The sequence below is a fragment of the Cetorhinus maximus genome, chromosome 21, assembly GCF_964194155.1.
Source record: "Cetorhinus maximus chromosome 21, sCetMax3.hap1.1, whole genome shotgun sequence".
Classification (NCBI taxonomy): Eukaryota; Metazoa; Chordata; class Chondrichthyes; order Lamniformes; family Cetorhinidae; genus Cetorhinus; species Cetorhinus maximus.
Genome location: NC_135899.1, coordinates 73151130 through 73171589, shown reverse-complemented (window position 1 = coordinate 73171589; position 20460 = coordinate 73151130).

The following is a 20460-nucleotide window of genomic DNA, read 5'->3' as shown; positions in this document are numbered from 1 at the left end:
ATTATACAGCTCTTCCTTGATGCTTTTCCCTGCCTGGTTGATGCTCTGTAACTACAAAGCTGAAGGAAGAAATATCTTTACCAAGAGCATCCGTCTCACAGAAGCTTCAGGATAATTCACATCCAACAATCTGCTCTAAAAACTCTGCTCACATTTTGACAGCCGTGACAAACTCCAACGCAGCAGCTGAGACAGTCCACAACATTCTAAAACAATCCACAACATTCTAAATCATACAATCCACAACATCCTAAAAAGAAAGTCAATTTGCCTTATCTCTCAATGTTAAGGGATCATTAAAAAAATTCTAGAATCCGGATCCATATCCACATCTTCGCTAAAAATGAATCAGTTCTTCCTTGGGCCACACTCTATCTGTGTACCAAGTTTCATTGAAATCCGTCCATTAGTTTTTGAGAAATATTGTTTGCAGACAAACAGACTAACAAGGGCAAAACATTACCTCTGCCCACATTCAGCGGCAGATAATAACGTATGAAAAGTCTGGATATATTTTTCTTCACCATTTCTTATTCCTCCCTTCTGGCTTTTCCTCCTTTTTCTTTCCTTTGTCTTTCCTGTATTCCGATCTGGTTCTGAAATAACTCGCTGAATATCTACATTTCCTCTTTCTATTAGTTAAATGGAGTCATTAACCCCTTCATTACTTCAAAGGTTAACCCATTTGTTAAAATTGAAGGGATGAATTCTAAACAAGCACATTAAGCTTTCATACAATAATATCCCCCTCTTGCAATATTAGGATCTTTTGCCTTTTGCCGTTCACTCAGCTGTGGAATCTGCAAAGGGTTTTAGTTGGTGGCTGAGGCCAATTCCAAACAAGTTCTGGTGATGATAACTCATTCTACTCATTGTCAGTTTCCTCCACCAACAGATATCTAATAAGTTGCCGTGTTTTAATTTGGTTAATGCACTATGGGGAGAAACAATACAATGACAAGGATTTTGACTTCAGAGTCTAGCCTGTGGGAGTTGGCAGTCTGGACCATTGTTATGTCAAAGCAGTTGGTAAAGGCTGAGTTATTTAAAATCCCAGAGGGAAACTTTCAACAACTCACAACCTATATTTTCAATTGGTATGTTTGAGATGCAGCTCTAAATTCAGGAATAAAAACCACCAAGCCTCAAGAGGTTTTTTAAATATACATTAAATTAAACATTTATTAATTTAACAACACATTTAAACACATTCACATGCCTAGAAATTATTACCATAATAACTTTTAAACAATTCCCCAAATCAATCACTCCCAGGTAAATCTTCACCAAGGCAACAATAACCCATAGACTTTAAACAGATACCAGGCAAAGCACATTTGATCTTACAAATTCACAACGAAGTTCCTTTCAATTTGGTTCCTTTACAGACAGGCTTACAGGCTGCTTAGATCTTACATTCCTCTGACCTGCACACACAAGCTCCTCTCGGGTTATAGCTAGCTTTCTCTTTGAATGTAAATTCTCATTGTATCACTAGGTCTTTGAACTCCACCTCTTCTAACAATAAAACCCCTTTCATAGCACCAATTTTATTAGTAATATGGACACATTTCTTGGTGTCTCCTAGCTAGGTGTAAGATTTTACTCCCTTCTTTTGAATGGCTTATTCAACAAATGCAAATATACTCTTTGCCTTTTAACTTACTGTTCACCCAATTAGCATCTCAAAACTACTATACATCAAAGCACCCAGGCTATCTGACTTTAATCCAATTAAGCCACACACAGACACACCAACAGACACAGATCCTACTACAAGTCTAATTTAAAAATAATTTCCAATAACATTATGTACATTAATATCTTCATGACAACCATCCACCTGCAATAAAACCCATTCCTCTGATTTCTGTTTCGCCTGATTACCCCCCAGTTGGTTAAAGACAAAAATCCACCCATGATCCGTATTCATGTACACAGCTGTAAGGAAACAAAAGTTATGTTGAAAATAACAGGGATATGAAACTGGGATTTGGAAAATACAGAGGAGTGCATTTTACTCTGAGCACATTTGTGGGACCTTGCCGTGTGCAAGTTGGCTGCTGTTTCCTACATTCCAACAATGACTAGACTTCCAAAGTACTTCATTGGTGTTAAAGTGCTTTGGGATGTCCTGAAGTTGTGAAAGGCACTCTACAAATGCAAGTTTTTCTCTTATTCCAGTATGTAATATGAATAGGAGGGGAAGAAATTGGGAAGATGAAAGTGTATATTGCTACACACACAACTGTGCTCCGATAAGAATGAAAAGGGGGAGATTTTTAGGCTTTCATTAAATCAGGAAAACAAGAGAAAGTGGGAATGACACAAAACAGGAGAGTAGATTTTGGCACACCAACAATACACAACTAACATTTTCCAAAATGACAACTGAACCACTTTCTGCACCTCTTCCTAGTTTAAGAATATAATGGATACATGCTTGATAAGGAGAAAGAAATTGCAGGGCTACAAGGAAAGAGCAAGGGGGTTGGGGATAATTGGGTAGCTCTCTCAAAGAGCCAATGCAAGCACGATGGGCTGAATGATTTTGATTCTAAGAATGCTGCAATATTTGAACTTGTGAAATTTCTGAGATTCCTGATGACCACAGTGCTGACAAAGTGTAACTCAAGGCGGATGGTCTGTCAAAACATGGTGCCAGCAGTCTTGTGCTTTTGAATCATTTCTAAAGTTGGCTGACCACAGAGAATTCAACATGTAGCTAAACCAAACAGAGAAGGAATTTAAACAAAGGTAATGAATCAGTGTAACTACACATCCTCTTCCAATGTATAATATGTGACAAGACAGGCCCTGCTAATGACCATGCCTGTTCCACTTTCTCTGCATTATGCAATGAATCACAAGATATAATGTTTTCTGCTGCTAAAGCCTTTAGCTTGAGGTTCATGAGTCACTCCAGTAGCTTTTATTGTGTTGAAATTAAGGTTGTTTTTCTCCAATTTTTCCCAGTTTTATTAATTTATTTTCAGCTGTTTCCAGGCACTCTGCAGTAGTATTTCACACAGCTTTACTTGTTTTGGTCGCTTCTTTGAAGCGCCTTGCCTAACTTCCAATTCCAGTTCTAACAAAGGGGTGAATTTGGTCTCGTGGCGAATTGGCAGCTTGCTTCACAACATGACAATGGAAAGGAAACCTGGACACAAGATAAAGCTATCTGCTGATTCACAACAATTCCATTTTGTGCATTGGCTAGGACCAATTTCACCACCTGAATCATTAACCTGACATTTTCCTTCCCATGTCTTGACGGATCTGCTGTGCATTCCCAACATTTTATTGTTTCTACTTTAGATATTCAACATTTGCACTTTTAAAAATCTCATGCACTAACTCATCCTTTTCCAGGACCTCAAACTGCAGCACTCTTTACCTTCCTCACTTCCCCAGCCCTCCTTAAACCCAAGGCCAAAAGCCAAATTTTGAACCACGTAATCATGCTTCACGATTTATCTCACTATTGTCCTTGGGTTTTGTCCTGTATTTGGGCTTAGACCTCTTAGCCTCCCAATTTAAAGAAAAGAAAAAGTCATAATTATAAGTAACAGAAGATGATTCATATTATCCAGTCATTCACGAAGATTGAGCAGACCATCCTCAACTCAGATCGGAAGTCTTGTATTAAAATACACACACGCTTTTCAAGGTACAAAGTGAATTTCCCCAGTTCTGATTGATCTTCAGAACCAGAGAGGGTACATTAGAATCACAGTATCTAGCACAAAGAGAGGCCACTTGATTCACCTTAGTTAGGGCCATCCAATTTGTTTCTCTCCTCCATTCTCTCCTCTTGGCCTTGAAAATTTCTCCTTTACAAGTTTATATTCATATCCCTTAAGCAAGTTACTATTTAACCTGCTTCCTCCACCCTTTCAGGCAGTGCATTCCATAATAGCAGTGACTACACTTCAAAGGGATTTAATTGGTAAAATTCTTTGGGAGGTCCTGAGGTCACAGAAGATGGTATAAATCTTCCCTTTTTCGGGAGAGGAGGAAAATAATTAATTTACATAGAAATTTACAGCACAAAAGGCCATTCAGCCCATCATGTCAGTGGCAGCTGAAAAAACCTATCCAGTCTAATCCCACTTTCCAGCATTCTCCCATTGTTCTATAGGTTATAGCTCTTCAAGTACATATCTAAGTATTTTTTAACTGCGATGAGGGTTTCTGCCTCAACCATCCTTTCAGGCAGCGAGTTCCAGACCCCCACCAACCTCTGGATGAAAAAACTTTCAACTCCCCTCTAATCCTTCCATCAATTACTTTAAATTTATGCTTCCTGGTTATTGACCTTGCTGCTAAAGGAAATAGGTACTTCCTATTGACTCTATCTAGGCAATCATAATGTTGTGCACCTCAATTAAATCTCTCCTCAGCCTTCTCTTTCCAAAGAAAAAAACCCAGCCTTATCCAATCTTTCCTCATAGCTAAAATTTTCTATTCCTGGTAACATCCTCATAAATCTCCTTTGTGCCCTGTAGTGCAATCCCAGATTCTGTAAAGTGATGACCAGAACTGCATGCAGTACTTTAGCTGTGGCCTAACTAGTGTTTTATACAGTTCTAGCATCTCTTCTCTGCCCTTATATTCTATGTCTCAGCTAATAAAGGAAAGTATCCTGTGTGCCTTCTTAACCACCTTATCTACTTCTCCTGCTGTCTTCAGGGATCTGTGGGCATGCACTCCAAGGTCCCTCTGTTCCTCCAGATTTCTCAATACCCTACAATTTATTGAGCATTCTTTGCCTTGATTGTCTTCCCCGAATGCATTGCCTCACACTTCTTTGGATTGAATTCTTTTGCCACGTTCTGTCCGTCCATTGATACTTCCCTCCAGTCTCCTCACCATTAGCCACAAAACCAATGTTTGTGTCACCTGCCAACTTCTTAATCATGGCCCCTACGTATGCCCACAAGCAAAGTGCAATCTTTGGCTCTTCTGCTGCGTGAAGAGCTGGAAAAGCTGATTTCAGACTGGGGTCCAAAATGAATCTGGATTCAGAGCAATACCTTTAAGGGTTTGTGAGTTGTGCATCTGAGATTGCAACACCAAGATCTTTCCACAGGTTTGTATCTTAATGGGGATCTCATGGGAGGGACATGGTTGCTGCAAATCAAAGTAAATTGGTGTCTCATCAGTTCCTGTATGAGTGCAACAACCTGTCAGAGTTAAGGCATTTCCACGAGGTGAGTGGAAGGAAACTAAAGACAAACTAGAAAAAGGTCAAGCCAAAATTAATTTCTTAAAGTTTCATTCTAAGCCTCTTAGAACTTAATTCTTTTAATGTCTAGTAGGAATTCGATCTTCTCAATATTAATGTTTTTTTTCTTTAATGTTCTCCTAAAGATATATTTGTGTCCCCCCTCACTCACAGATCACACAAAGTGAAAGTGCTCAGCATTAAACTAATCTGTGTTAAAATATGAGTTCCACAGTGCAATGGGCACTGAAAACCTCACCTCCTCGTCAACCTGCTCATTGATCAACAGAGTGTGAAACATTTGAGGAGAAACTGTTTGATGACAGTGCTGTAGCCTCTAAAAAAAAAACCCAAAAAAGAAAGCCAAAACATCCGAAATAAAAACAGAAAAAAAGAATGTCTTTAAACAAAATGTTAACCTGCCCTCGCTCTTTTCTGACGATGTATTTATAGCATTTTCTGCTTTCACTACAGCAGATATATTTAAAATATTAACTAAGCCTACCCTATCAAACTCCTTCATAATACCAAAGCCCTCTACTGGTGTCTCTATCAGCTACAGCAAAATCTTTTTGCTTATACCAATGGGAAGGTGGCTTTTAATTTTTACTAATATTTACTTGAGTGGATCAATAAGCTATTGATATTTTAAACCAGCAAAATCCAACTGATTGGTGCAGCTCTGACCCCTAACCCTCTCCCATTCTAACATAATGTTCTTCCACAGCAACAACAACAACTTGCACTTATATAGCACCTTTAACATAGGAAAGTGTCCCAAGGTGCTTCAAGGGAATGTAACCAGACACAAATTAACACTGAGCCAAAGGAGAAGCCTAGGTATTTAAAAGCTTTATCGGAGAGGTGGGTTTTAAGGAGGGTCTTAAAGAAGAGAGTGAGGTGAGGAAGAGGGAGCGGTTCAGGAAGAGATTTCCAGAGTTTAGAGCCTAGACCGTTGGGAGGAGAGGCGTACTGCTGTCCATCAGTCCTGTCTAATCAGGAGATAGTTTTTGACTTAACGTCCCATTTTTCCTCTCCCCCCACCCCCCTGCCCGATGAGCTGCACCTCAACATAGGGCCTTTACAGCATGCATGCTTTGTGAAGCCTTATTACCTGCTATCCTCATGATCCCTTCCTGTTAGGCAAGAGGAATTCCAGTTCTTGTTATCATTGCATCCAATATTGCTTCATGCAATTTTTTTTAAATCAATTTATCACCTGCAGCACAGTCTCATCCTGTACAAACACACAATCAGTGAAACAGAGCAATAGAGAAACAGGAGCAAAGAATGTTTTCCCCAACAAATTATCAATATCAAAAATGTTAACACATGTCCAATGATTGGAGAGTGCTGATTTCTTAATCGGTGTCAGCTTGGCTCAGTTGGTGACCCTCTTGCCTCTGGGTCAGAGGATTGTTAGTTCAAGCCCCATTCAAGGTATTATTTTACTTTTGTATTAATTCACAGGATGTGAGTGTCACTGGGTGATCCAGAATTTATTGCTCATCCCTAATTGCTCTTGAGGATGGGGAAATGCCTTCTTGAACCGCTGCAGTCCATGTGCTGAAGGAACACCCACAGTACTGTTAGGGAGGGAGTTCCAGGGTTTTGACAGTGAAGGAACAGTGATGTAGTTCCAAGTCAGGATGTGTGTGGGGCTTGGAGGGGAACAGGTGGTGATGTACCCATGGATCTGCTGCCTTGGTCCTTCTAAGTGGTAGAGGTTGCGGGTTTGAAAGGTGTTACTGAACGAGCCTTGGCAAGTTGCTGCAGTGCATCTTGTAGATGGTACACACTGCAGCCAGTGCACTGCTGGTGGAGAGAGTTATTTTTATTTATTCTTTCATGGGGTGAGGGCATCACGGACAAGGCCATTTATCACCCATCCCTAATTGCTTTTGAGCTGAGTGGCTTGCTAGGCCACTTTAGAGGGCAGTTAAGCGTCAATCACATTGCTGTGGGTCTGGAGTCACATGTAGGCCAGACCAGGTAAGGAAAGCAGATTTCCTTCTCTAAAGGACATTAGTGAATCAGATGGGCTTTTATGTTTACTGTGACTAACTTTATATTCCAGATTTATTAATTGAATTTAAATTCCAAAACTTGCAGGTGGAATTTGAACCCATGCTCCCAGAACATTAGCCTGGATCACTAGCCCAGTGACATTACCTGTATGCCACCGTCTCCTCCTAATTGTTTTACGTGGTGGATTGGTGCCAATCAAGCAGGCTGCTTTGTCATGGATGATGTTGATCTTCTCGAATGTTGTTGGAGCTGCACTCATCCAGGTAAGTGCAGAGTATTCCATCACACTCCTGACTCGTGCCTTGTAGATGGTGGACAGGCTTTGGAGAGTCAGGAGGCTTTGGAGAGTCAGGAGGTGACTCCCCAGTTTCCAGCCTCTGACCTGCTCTTGTAGCTACAGTATTTATATGGCTGGTCCAGTTCAGTTCCTGGTCAATATTAAATACCTGGATATTGATAATGGGGGGTTCAGCGATGGTAATGACATTGAATGTCGAGGAAAGATGCTTAGATTCTGTCTTGCTGGAGATGGTCATTGCCTGGCACTTGTGTGGTACAAATATTGCTTGCCATTTGTCAGCCCAAGCCTGGATATTATCTAGGCCTTGCTGCATTTGTACATGGGCTGCTTCAGTATCTGAGGAGTTGCGAATGGTATGGAACATTGCACAATCATCAGCGAACATTCCCATTTCTGACCTTATGATGGAAGACAGGTCATTTATGAAGCCAAAGATGGTTGGGCCTAACACACTACCCTGAGGAACTCCTGCAGTGATGTTCTGGGACTGAGATGATTGACCTCCAACAACCACAACCATCTTCCTTTGTGCTAGGTATGACTCCAGCCAGTGGAAAGTTTTCCCCCTGATTCCCACTGACTCCAGTTTTGCTAAGGCCCCTTGATGTCACACTCAATCAAATGTGGCCTTGATATCAAGGCCAGTCACTCTCACCTCACCTCAGGAGTTCAGCTCTTCAGTCCATGCTTGGACCAAATCTATAATGAGGAAAGGAACTGAATGGCCCTAGGCGGAACACAAACTGAGCATCAGTGAGCAGGTCATTGCTAACTAAGTTCTGCTTAATAGCATTGCCGACGACACTTTCCATCACTTTGTTGATGATTGTGTAGACTGATGATGCATTAATTGGTCAGGCTATCTTTGTCCTGCTTTTTGTGGTCAGGACATACCTGAGCAATTTTCCACATTGTCAGGTAGATGCCAGTGTTGTAGCTAGGGGCGTGGCTTGTTCTGGAGCTCAAGTCTGCACTACTATTGCTGGGATGTTGTTAGAGCCCATAGCCTTTGCAGTATCCAGTGCCTTCAACTGTTCCTTGATATCACATGGAGTGAATAGAATTGGCTGAAGACTGGCAGAGGGACTTCAGGAGGAGGCCGAGATGGATAACCCACTTGGCTCTTCTGGCTGAAGGTGGTTACAAATGCTTCAGCCTCGTCTTGTGCACTGATGTGCTGGACACCTCCATCATGGCGGGTGGCAGTATTTGTGTATTGAGCACATAATCTAGACTGAATTCAGGGCAGGACTCAGGCCATGTATTTGTAAAGATCCCATTGCTTGCATAAGGGGTTTGATAAATGGATCTAAAAGATCCTGTTCGCATTCTGCAAAGAACAGGGTTTTCTCCTGGCTCATTCCTCTCAACTGATTAACCGTTCGTCATACTGGCAATCTGGGGCACCTTGTTTGTGTAAATTGGCTCCCACATTTTGCTGACAGAACAGCAGCGACTGAACTTTTAAAGTAATTTATTGGCAGTGAGGCGCTTTGGGAGAATGTCAATAAATGCAAGTTCTTTCGCGTACCAGTAAGCACCCAAAATTTCTGTTCCTTTTTTAAAATCAGACCACCCACCTGCATCGCTTGATAGAAACACAGAAGAAAACAATGTTGTTCCAGAGCTGATTAGTGCCACAATTCAACCAGTGAAATCCAATTATTTGGGTTTGTATTTCTAAATGTTCACTCGGTTACTGAAGCAAACAATTGCAAAATTATTGAAGGACTAGCATCACACGCTCAGACTTCATGCTTTGGAGTTATTGTTGGACAAGGCTGATTTTTCTTTTCAATTGCTTTAATTGAATTATTAGGTTAATGGAAGTAATAATTTTTTTTGGACATGATTGTGAAATTTCTCTTTGAAAATCAGACCTCCTGAAGTAATTTTGCTTGATCTGGCAAACACTATCCTTCATTCCCTCCTTCCCACATAAAAATCCTTCCTATGCCATTGATATTCAAGAGATTACATGTGCAATAACTGTTTGACCTGCCAACATTCACACAAATTAACTTGGACATGGTATCAGAGGTAGGTCTGCTAATCCTCCGGGATTTCCCTGGAGTTTCCAAGAATTGAAAATTAATCTCCAGGACACTGCTACGAGTAACACTTCAAAATTGTATGCTTTTCAGCAATTTATTTGAAACATTGTCCCCTTAACAAGTTACCACAAAGTTGGAGATAGGGGAAAAAGGGTTGACTTGCTCAAGTTGAGAGTCATCCAGTTGTCAATGAAGAGTCTGGCCTGAATTTTCGCTCCCGGGTTGGGAGTGCATCATTGGGAAAATTCCTGGTTCCACAAATCCAAACTGGGAAAAAGTGCCCCAGAAGGTCAGATTTTTGGTCTGAGGGCGTGGGTGAAAATTGAAGTCGTGGCAGGTGACCCCGGAACGACTGCAGAGAGTGCCGGGTACAAAGACAGGCTGGGTGGAAGGCTTGCCTCAGTGCACCAGCACTGTGTCAAAGTTTAAAAAAAACAATAAAATCAAAAATAGCCATCCAGCCTTCTGCACCGCTCACATCCCCTCCCCTTCCATACACACACCATGCAGCACCCATGCCAACCCATGGCACCTCATGTCCTCCACACAATGCCCCATGGCCCCTCATACCCTCCATGCCAACCTATGCCCTTCTACCCATACCCATTGCCCTTTATAGCCTCTATTTCAAAGTAGTGCCAACTCATGCCAACCCATGCACCCAAACCACCACCCTTTGCTCTCACACCTAGCATGCCAACTCACCCAATGCCAATCATTGGCAGACCTGAGGACCCACGCTGAAATGAGAAAAAATAAAGTTATTATTAAGTGTCTGTTGAAGAATCCACTATTTTAAAAAAATACTCATTGATAAAAACCTATTCACTACATTTAATTTCCTTTAATCCCTTATAAAAAAGATTGGAATTCATAGTCCCACTTCAAAGAGTCTATAACCACTCAGAACTGTCAATCAAACTGTGAACTTATGCACCCCACTGCGATAATGGAAGGTTGTGAAGTCAGTCGTACAGTACTAATCCAGTAATGATAGCTCACAAGATTGTGTTACCCATTCCCCTCCCGCATAAAAAGGTAGGTGTCGCGTTCAGGGGCAGGACATCCAGATCCAGGCCTCCACAGCTATATCCTGAGGCTTTCCATCTTTACATAAATTCAGGCCTCTGCTTTTCAATTGGCTGTGGGAAGGCAGGGCACCACGTGGATGGACGTGGCAGGTGACCAATGGCAGGTGGTGGTACAAGGTAGTGGGAGACAGGAGATTGTGTGATGAAACCTCCAAGAATGCATCCAACCAGTGTTGGCAACCCGAATCAGAGGGCACTTGTAACTGTACTTGTGGCAAAAATAAGAGCCTTCAGAAGAGGAGGGGGGAGGAAATGGAGAAAATAATATTTTAGTCCTAAACAGTTAACCCACCAGAGGGATGATAACAGGCTGACTCAGCTACTCACTATCATCTCACTATAATGATTACATTCCAGTGGTCTCTTGAGGCTGTGAAGAAAAAGCAGCAAGAGATCAAGAGACCGGAGTCATTGAAAACCTGATGAGATTATGCCACCTTTATCTAAGAGGAGGCATTGTTCACCAGTCAACTATAGCCTAAAGGCTTCTTCTTAGACAAAGAGAAGGGCAAGTCTTTGAGGTCATTGACTCTGTGGCATTCAGGTTCAAAGTAAGCAGCATATTTTTTTAAAAACCATCACCCAGGTAACAGGTAATATTTGCTTGATTAGTGTAACAACACATTTGTACAGTCAGGAAATTCCATCGACCCAGCTTTAATTCCTTCTACATTAAACATTGCCCAAAAACCCTCTTCCCTGCATTGCATGTCACCATTTTCACACCCCACCCAGTGAGTTCTCCATTTGAGCTGTTTCAAATGGAGGCAAGTCATCCCCTCTCTATTCAACATGAGCGGGAGTTAAAATTATAGGGGACCTTACCCTATAGTGTATTTCCAAGCAGCTTGGCCTTAGGGCTTCGGGATTCAACTAAAGATTCCAAACAATTGAGAGCTACCTTTTTTTATGGCATATTAATATCCTCATGAGGGCTCCAGTGGGAGAGATCTACAGCTTTTCCACGGCTCAAATCTTAGTTGCCCTGAGCCACAAGGTCATTGCTGAGAGTGCCACCAGCTGAGGTCAACAGTGCAAGGTGCACGTACAAGGTTCTCCAAAGACCCACAGGCAGAGAGCTGGGAGCACTGGCCAGGTAGTGAGACTTCGTAAGGGTGACCGCAAGAGGTGGAAATTACACCAAACTGTCAAAGAACAAAGCTCAAACTGAATCAAGCAGTAACTTGGGTCTTATTTCCATGGTTTTAATTTGTTTTCCTGTTCAAAAATACAATTAAGAAAGCATGTGAAGGCATTAAGAGAGGGTGCAGAAAAGATTTATGAGAATGATTCTGGAGATGAGACTTCAGTTACGTGGATAGATTCCAGAAACTGGGGTTATTTTCCTTTAGAGAAGAAGAGATTCAAAGGAGATTTGATAAAGATGTTCAAAATCACGAGGCATTTCTGGACAGGGTAGATAAGGAGAAATTGTTTCCATTGGCAGAATTGTCAAGAACCAGCGGACACTGATTTAAGGCGAATGGCAAAAGAACTGAAGATGACGCGAGTAAAAGGTTTTTTACACAGCGGGTGGTTAGGATCTGGAATGCATTACCTGGCCGTGTGGTGGAAGCAGATTCGATCATGGCTTTCGAAAGGGAATTCAATAAGCGCCTGAAGAGAAAATATTTGCAGGGCTATGGGCAAAAGGTGGGGGAGTGAGATTAGCTGAGTAGCTCTTATCACAGAACTGGCACAGACAAGGCAAGCCGAATATCTCCTTCAACTTTGTAACCATTCTATCAGCGGGATTTTCCGCACCCGCCCGCCGCCGCCATCTTCCGGTCCCACCGCAAGTCAATGGGCTTCTGGCTGGGGCACCGCCTCGCCCACGGCGGGTCCCACCCTCGATGGGGCCGGAAAATACTGACCTGTGATTCTGTGAAATCTTCTCATTGCCCTATGCTATTCCGACATCTGGTCAGCTAACCAGACCGCTGAACATCTGGCAACACCAGCCTGCCAGTCAGACCTCTAAGGTATAAGTGAGGGACGTATGGTTGTCCCTTTCGAGGGTAAAATACATTGATGGCACTTTTCAACTGTTTACAATGGCCAAAGTAAACACTCCCCTTTAGAATGCCCAATGTGACTTTCAGAGGAGCCTGGGAATCGGCAGCCTGGAGACTTCACCCAAAAGAGGCAGACGTTGACTCTAACATGCAAATCAGGAGCCAACGGGAGTTGAAGGGCTCCTGTTCGCAATTTTCAGACTCGGTACTGGGCCCTCAACCAAGTAAGCAGTGGTCCTTAAGGGTCGACAGGCCATACACGCCACAACCAGTGAAAGTCTGACTATTGTTTTGGGATGGGAGGACGTGGGTGCAGGTAAGGAGCAAGAATTCTTCTCCTGGCCAATACAAGATGTAAATGGTTGCCAATTGCTTAATGCTCAAACCTCCTTTTCCAAGTTTTCTTAGCTCTACTATGGAGCTGCCAGGTCTCATGCCCTCCCCCGTATTGGCAAACTGCCCATCAGTCTGCACTGACTACTCAGCAATCACCACCAACCCAATGCAAATAGGTCCTGAACTTGAAAGTAGTTTGGGCCTCATATTGTAAACTACAAGAGTAGTTGTTGAAAATTGCACCTCATTTCTTCCTTGGCAAGTGACAGTAATGGCAATGATGGATGGACAGGGGTGGATTCGTGACTCCAAAATTTAAGTTCTGCAGGGCAATGTTGCAATGGTGTCAGCTGTGGCTCAGTGGATAGCAGGGTCCCCTCTGAGGCAGGAGGTTGTGAGCTGTGAACACAAAATTCAGACCAGCACTGAGGGAGTGCTGCCCTATCAGAGATGACATCTTCCAGATTGGGATGTTAAACTAAGGCCCTATCTTTCCTCTCAGGTGGACATAAAAGAACCATTTGTACTATTTGAAGATGAACAGGTGAGTTTTCTCTGTTGTCCTGGCCAATATTTTTCCCTCAGTCAACATCAGCAAGAGAAATTCTCTGGCCATTATTACATTGTTCTTTATGGGAGCTTGCTGTGCAAAAAATGGTTGCTGTTTTTCCTTTATTACAATAGTGATTACACTTCAAAGGTATATTGGCTGTGGAGTGCTTAGGGATGTGGTTGTGAAAGGTGCTATATAAATGCAAGTTCTTTCTTTTCAATGATACAATGTGCTGGAATATAATTTTACGATTCTACTTTAAAAAGCGTAAAATACCTGAGGTATTTGAGTCAGGACACTTCAATGAGAATATGTTAGGTCGCTTTTCTTGGACAGACCTTGCTGTACATATGCTTTAATACAGTATTGAATGCCATATTTCAGGGCATGGTGACTAAGGAATGCTACAGTATTTATCTGAGCTTGCTGAACCCAGTGAAACAGAACAGGTCATGTGTGATACAGTGTTGATCCTGCAAAAGGCCTCTAAACCCATTAAGTCAGAAATCTGGCCTGGGTAAGATTAATTCTATATCCGTGGATCTGTCATTTCAAGTAAACTAAGTTTGAGTAGGCAACTAGCACATTGGAGAGATCTTTCACACACCCGAATCAGCTTTGGTTTTGCTAGGACTCTTTATTAACATAAAGGACAGTATCTACCTCCATTCCTGGGTATGATACAAGCCTGTTGCTTGATAAAAAATCTCTTGCTTCCATTTAGCCCCCATCGCAGTCATTCAAGTCTCTCTCTCCCTTTCCTCTCTCTCGTTTGATCAATGTTACAAAGTAAAAAAGTGAGAGGTGACTTAATTGAAACCTTTAAGATCCTGAGAAGTCTTGACAGGGTAGATGTGGAGAGGATGTTTCCTCTTGTGGGAGAATCTAGAACTAGGAGTCACTGTTTAAAAATAAGGGGTCGCTCATTTAAGACAGAGAATGAGGAGAAATCTTTTCTCTCAGAGGGTTGTGACTCTTTGGAACTCTTCCTCAAAAGGCAGTGGAAGCAGAGTCTCTGAATATTTTTAACGCAGAGCTAGATAAATTCTTGATTAACAAGGTGGTGAAAGGCTATCGGGGGTAGGCAGGAATGTGGGGTTGAGGTTACATTCAGATCATCCACGATCTTATTGAATGGGGCGGAGCAGGCTCGAGGGGCCGAGTGGCCTACTCCTCCTAATTCGTTTGTTCGTGTGTACATATGTTCTCCGATATGGCCTATAGGTCCCAAACATGCCACCCTATACAGTCTTCTTCAACACCTTGGAACATTTTAGCATGTTAAACGCACTATATTGCTGCTGTTGTATCCTGAATTTTGAAATCACAATCCATTGCACAGTTTTCTCCACTAACCTGTTTGTTCTCAGGAGGTCAGACAATGAAATTCCTACCTCTCCATTATTCCTTCCTCTTAAAATCTTTTCAAAATAGGCTAATTATCATTTTCTGGTGATATCTAGCGATATGGACCTTGACCTCTCCTGTTGGTTTTTGCAGTAAAAGAAATGTTGACAGAGCTGGAGAGGAGGCCAATGGCAATAGACAATCTTGCACAAGCAAACTAAAATAACCTCACTCTCCAATTTTCTTTTCTTCCCTTCTGAGGGGTGTTGACTATCACTGGAATTTGGTTTCCTGGATGCCAGGTTATCCTGATCCCTCATCCTGCTGAGTGCTATTTGCTGAGCGCCTGACATGTCTTGACTGGGAGGGGGAGACAGGGGCACCAGGAGCAAGCCAAGTCCCATCCTCCCACAGGTGGGTGAGGTGAGTGGGAGACATTAATTTTAAATCTGGGTGATGCTGTAAAACAGGCGGTATCAATGGCCTACTCCTGTTCCTATGAGGGTAAAAATGGAATGGTCATCCATTCTACACATCCAGCAATTTTCCTTGCCACTGATGTGGATGGCAAGGAATAGTGGGCAGCCATATAAATATTGTCCAGTTTAAATCACTGACCACAGTTAAAATTACCCCCACAGATAGTTGCTCGATAGTAACTAATATGGAGAACCCAGGCTGATTTCCAGCTTGAGGATAGCTCTGGTACCTCCAGCACTGTACAAATTGAGGTCGTCTAATTTACTGGGGATTGAACCTAGGATTTTCATAAGGCCTCTATGGCTCTGACCCACTTGATGAACTTGCTGTGCCACTGTGGGAGCCCAATTTTTATGTATCGAGGTTATCAGCCTACCTAGTTAAATAAATAAAACCAAATTCCAAAGCTCGTGTCTTCTGAAATCAGACCCAGCAGCAAAGGAAGTAATCCGTCAGATCAGCAGGAACTCAAGAAGAAAACATTCCTTACATTACTGTGGTACTGCTCTCTGGATATCTCAATAAATACTTTAAAGGAGCACAGTCATACCAACATGCAAAGCTGGTTTTTCCTTATTAGTTTGTATGCATTATGCAAGATCACAAAACACTCTTAGATCCATCATTCCATTGCTGGCACAAGGCGTCAGTTGTTAGTCAGGAGTAAGAAAGGGCTACATAGATGAAAGTAAGATACAGATGCCATGAACTAATTGAATGACAGAACAGGTTGGAGGGACTGAATGACCTACTCCTGTTCCTATCAGGATGGAAACGGAATAGAGGCAATGACAAACAGAGACCTACATTGAACAAAAGCAAAAATACCTGGAAAAACTCAGCAGGTCTGACAGCATCTGCGGAGAGGGATACAGTTGACGTTTCGAGTCCGTGTGACCCTTCATCAGAAGCGTCATACGGACTCGAAACGTCAACTGTATGCCTCTCCGCAGATGCTGTCAGACCTGCTGAGTTTTTCCAGGTATTTTTGTTTTTGTTCTAGATTTCCAGCATCCGCAGTATTTTGCTTTTATCTTAGAGACTTACATTGCATGGGTTCAAAGTCAAAGTTCAAAGTGATGATTAAAATCCTGAAGGGGTTTAATAGGGTAGACGATAATTCCCACTTGTGGGAGAATCCAAAACTAGGGTCTTTAAATTTAAAATAGTCCCTCATAAGTACAGCAAGGATTTCAGGTGGAACCGCTTAACCAAGAGAGTAGTTACTATGTGGAACTCGCTGCCCCTTGGGATGGTTCAGGCAAACAGCAGAGGTGCATTTCAAGGAGAGTTAGATAAGTACATTAAAGGAGAAAGAAATAAAAGGATATGTTGATAGAGTGAGATAAAGTAAAGTAAGAGGTGGCTTGTGTGGAGCATACTGTCATGACAATATTATAAATCGTGAAAACTGTATTTTAAAGGTTACTTTTTTTCAAAAAATGAACTGAATCAAAACGGACTCTTCTCTTGTGCATTTCAACTGTTTTCCTCTTACCTGACGAGGAGACAAGAGGATGCATTCTCAGACATGAAAGACATTTGGAATTCAACGAGCCTTTGACAAATGTAAATAGACACCTTTGCCTATGATGGTTTCCCTTCACACACAAAGACCTTGAACTTTAAGGTGCAAAAATACACCACAGCAGGTGAGAGGAGGATTCAGACTGTAACTAAAATTATCATATTGCCTTATTTGGAAGGTGACTTGGCATGTTACAGGACAGCAGCCATCCTTACACCCCTGTTAAAAATATAGCAAAATGTTACAAGCAGGCAGAATCCTATTACAGAACTTGATCACACGGAGAGGGGAACCAACAAGCACAGCCATCAAACTGCTGTAATCAATTCGGTTAAAAAAGGGCCAAACCACAGTTCCTTGAAAGAGAAATAAAGAACCTCCTCTCCCACCCCTAGCTGGTTCCATCTTCAAGCTTACCTGAGAAAACCAACCTCCTGCCAGTTAACCATGGGAGCCATCACAACTGCGGAGGAATCTCTGCGATTTCAAAGCCTTCACTTCAGACAACGTAACAACACAACTACAAAACAACAGGCCTGCATCGAAACAGAGACTGAGATCCATCGCATTTTCATAAGCATTGTTTTTATCTTCATCTGTACCTAGTTTTTGTGTCTGAGGAGACAGTGTTTGAGACATGCTTTTCTTTAGTAATCTCAAGGGCAAAGATGTGAAAATAAACTAACCTTTTTCCTTTATAAATACAAAAGGGCTTGCTGCTGCGTTATTTTCTGCTCCCAATTCATTTATATGTATGTTTGGCTCACTCCAGGGGTTAAGAGAACACACAGACTCACATGCAAATTTAAATGATCACAGACAATAAAAGGTAACGCGCCTTAAAATTGTCCATGACAACATGCACTGACACAAGTAGTTGGGCTTAAACCAGCTTATATTTCACCCCTCTCCTAATATTACTCAGTTCTGCTGAACGGTCATGAGGACTCGAAACGTCAACTCTTTTCTTCTCCGCCGATGCTGCCAGACCTGCTGAGTTTTTCCAGGTAGTTCTGTTTTTGAGTTGGGCCAAATAGCATGTTTCACACTCACTTTTCCAGAACCACTTCATCCAATTCAGGGTCGTGGGGAGTCGGAGCCTATCCTGACAGGCAATAGGTGCTAGGCCAGGTATACCCAGGATGGGACGCCAGTCCATCACAGGGCACACACTCACATGTACTGGGGGACAATTTACCGTAGTCAATCCACCTAACCAGCATGTCTTTTTGTTTTTATCTATGTCTTTGGGGGAAACTGCAGCACCTGGCAGAAACCCATGCAGACACGGGGAGAACATGCAAACTCCTCACAGACAGACACCTGATGATAGGATCGAACCTGGGGCTATGAGGCAGCAGTGCCAACCAGTGCGCCTCCGTGCTGACCCAATAACCTGTTTCTATTCTGTAAAATTCTGTGTAATGTAATTCTACGTGAGCATTCTTATTAAATAAAAGACAATTATGTTAACCATAAAAGCAACAGAAACTCAACTGCAAGCTTTTTAAAGCAAAAGACTAAAAACATAGACAACAGTGACACCAGCTGGCAAAACCCAGTGCAGCAACTTACCAAGAGCAAAACACGAAGAAGGCTTGCAGCATATTTGATTTTCCCCTGTCATCAGGGGCTACCATTACAACTGCTTGGGATAAATGATACACAAAGTTAACCCTTAAACATCTGCAACACAGCAGCAGAGAGAATAATTTAATAAGAGCATGCTAAGCAGTTGCACAACAATATAACTGGCAGTATTGCTACCCTCTAGCAATTTCTTGAATAAACCCAGTATCCTGGAAATTTATTACAGCTGGCAGTAACATCCTGTATACTTTCATCACAATTGAATCTGAATGTATTGTTTTGGGTTACCTTTCTCGATCCAGTTATATTTATTTAACATCTCTAAAAGATGCCCTCCAAGGTCGCTGCTTCCAAAGTTGAAGAGTCCGATTTGTCAAAGTCTTCTACATAGCTCTTTCCTTTGACTCACAGATCAGCCTTCTTGCTCTCATCCGGCACCCTTACATCAAGATAACATGGTTCTAGTTGGATTGCAGCCAGGTATCTTTCCTTGCTGGTTCTGGAGTTAAAGCATCTTGTGTACATTGTACCGGTTAACCATGGCTGTGTAAAGTAAGCCCGCTATGCTGCTGCGAAACAGTACTTTGTGCCCTCTTACTTTTCTTCAGGTGAATAATAATACTCCTGTACATAGAACAAAGAAAAGTACAGCACAGGAACAGGCCCTTCGGCCCTCCAAGCCTGCACCGATCATATTGCCTGTCAAACTAAAATATTTTGCACTTCCGGGGTCCGCATCCCTCTATTCCCATCCTATTCACGTATTTGTCAAGCTGCCTCTTAAACACCACTATCGGACCTGCTTCCACCACCTCCTCTGGCAGCGAATTCCAGACACTCACTACCCTCTGTGTAAAAAACTTGCCCCGCACATCTCCTCTATAGTTTTCTCCTCTCACCTTAAATCTACGTCCCCTAGTAATTGACTCTTCCACCCTGGGAAAAAGCTTCTGACTATCTACTCTGTCCATGCCATTCATAATTTTGTAAACTTCTATCAAGTCGCCCCTTAATCTCCATCGCTCTAGTGAGAACAATCCGAGTTTCTCCAACCTCTCCTCATAGCTAATAACCTCCAGACCAGGCAGCATCCTGGTAAACCTCCTCTGCACCCTCTCCAACACCTCCATATCTTTCTGGTAATGTGGCGACCAGAATTGCACGCAATATTCCAAGTGTGGCCTAACCAAGGTTCTATACAGCTGCAGCATGACTTCCCAGCTTTTATACTCAATACTCCTGCCGATGAAGGCAAGCATGCCAAATGCCTTCCTGACTACCTTATCCACCTGCGTTGCCACTTTCAGTGACCTATGGACCTGTACACCCAGATCCCTCTGCCCATGCGACGCGCTTAAGGGTTCTGCCATCACCATGCATGTTCAGAATCAAGTTTATTAGCACATTTAACAAAAGCAATACAAAAAGCTGTAATGTTAATTTACAAAAATCTGCTTCAAAATAATGCATCAAAATGTCTCCTCCTGCTGTAACCATTTATACCTCCTCCATACCAATCTTGTTTCTTTACTTGTCCCAGTACCACTAACTTCTGCCTTACACCATCACCATTTTTATTGACTAATTGCTCCTGCCCTCCACAGATCTTTGTTCTTTCCTGCCCCTTTCTTCCCAGCTCTATCTTTGCTTAAAATCTGTTTACCTCTGACTTCTTTCAATTCTGAAAGGTTATTGACATGTTCTCCCTCTGCACAGATGGTGCCTGATCTCTTGAGTATTTTCAGCATTTTCAGTTTGTGTCTCCTCAATTCTTAGACTTCAAAACCCCTCAAGAGCCACGCATGCTCCACAAGGGCCAATGGCAAGTCGTGGGGGCAGAATGTGCCCATGTTTAAATGATTTTGACACTCGCACTGCTGCTGTATCCATAGGCCATCAGTGCACAAGCA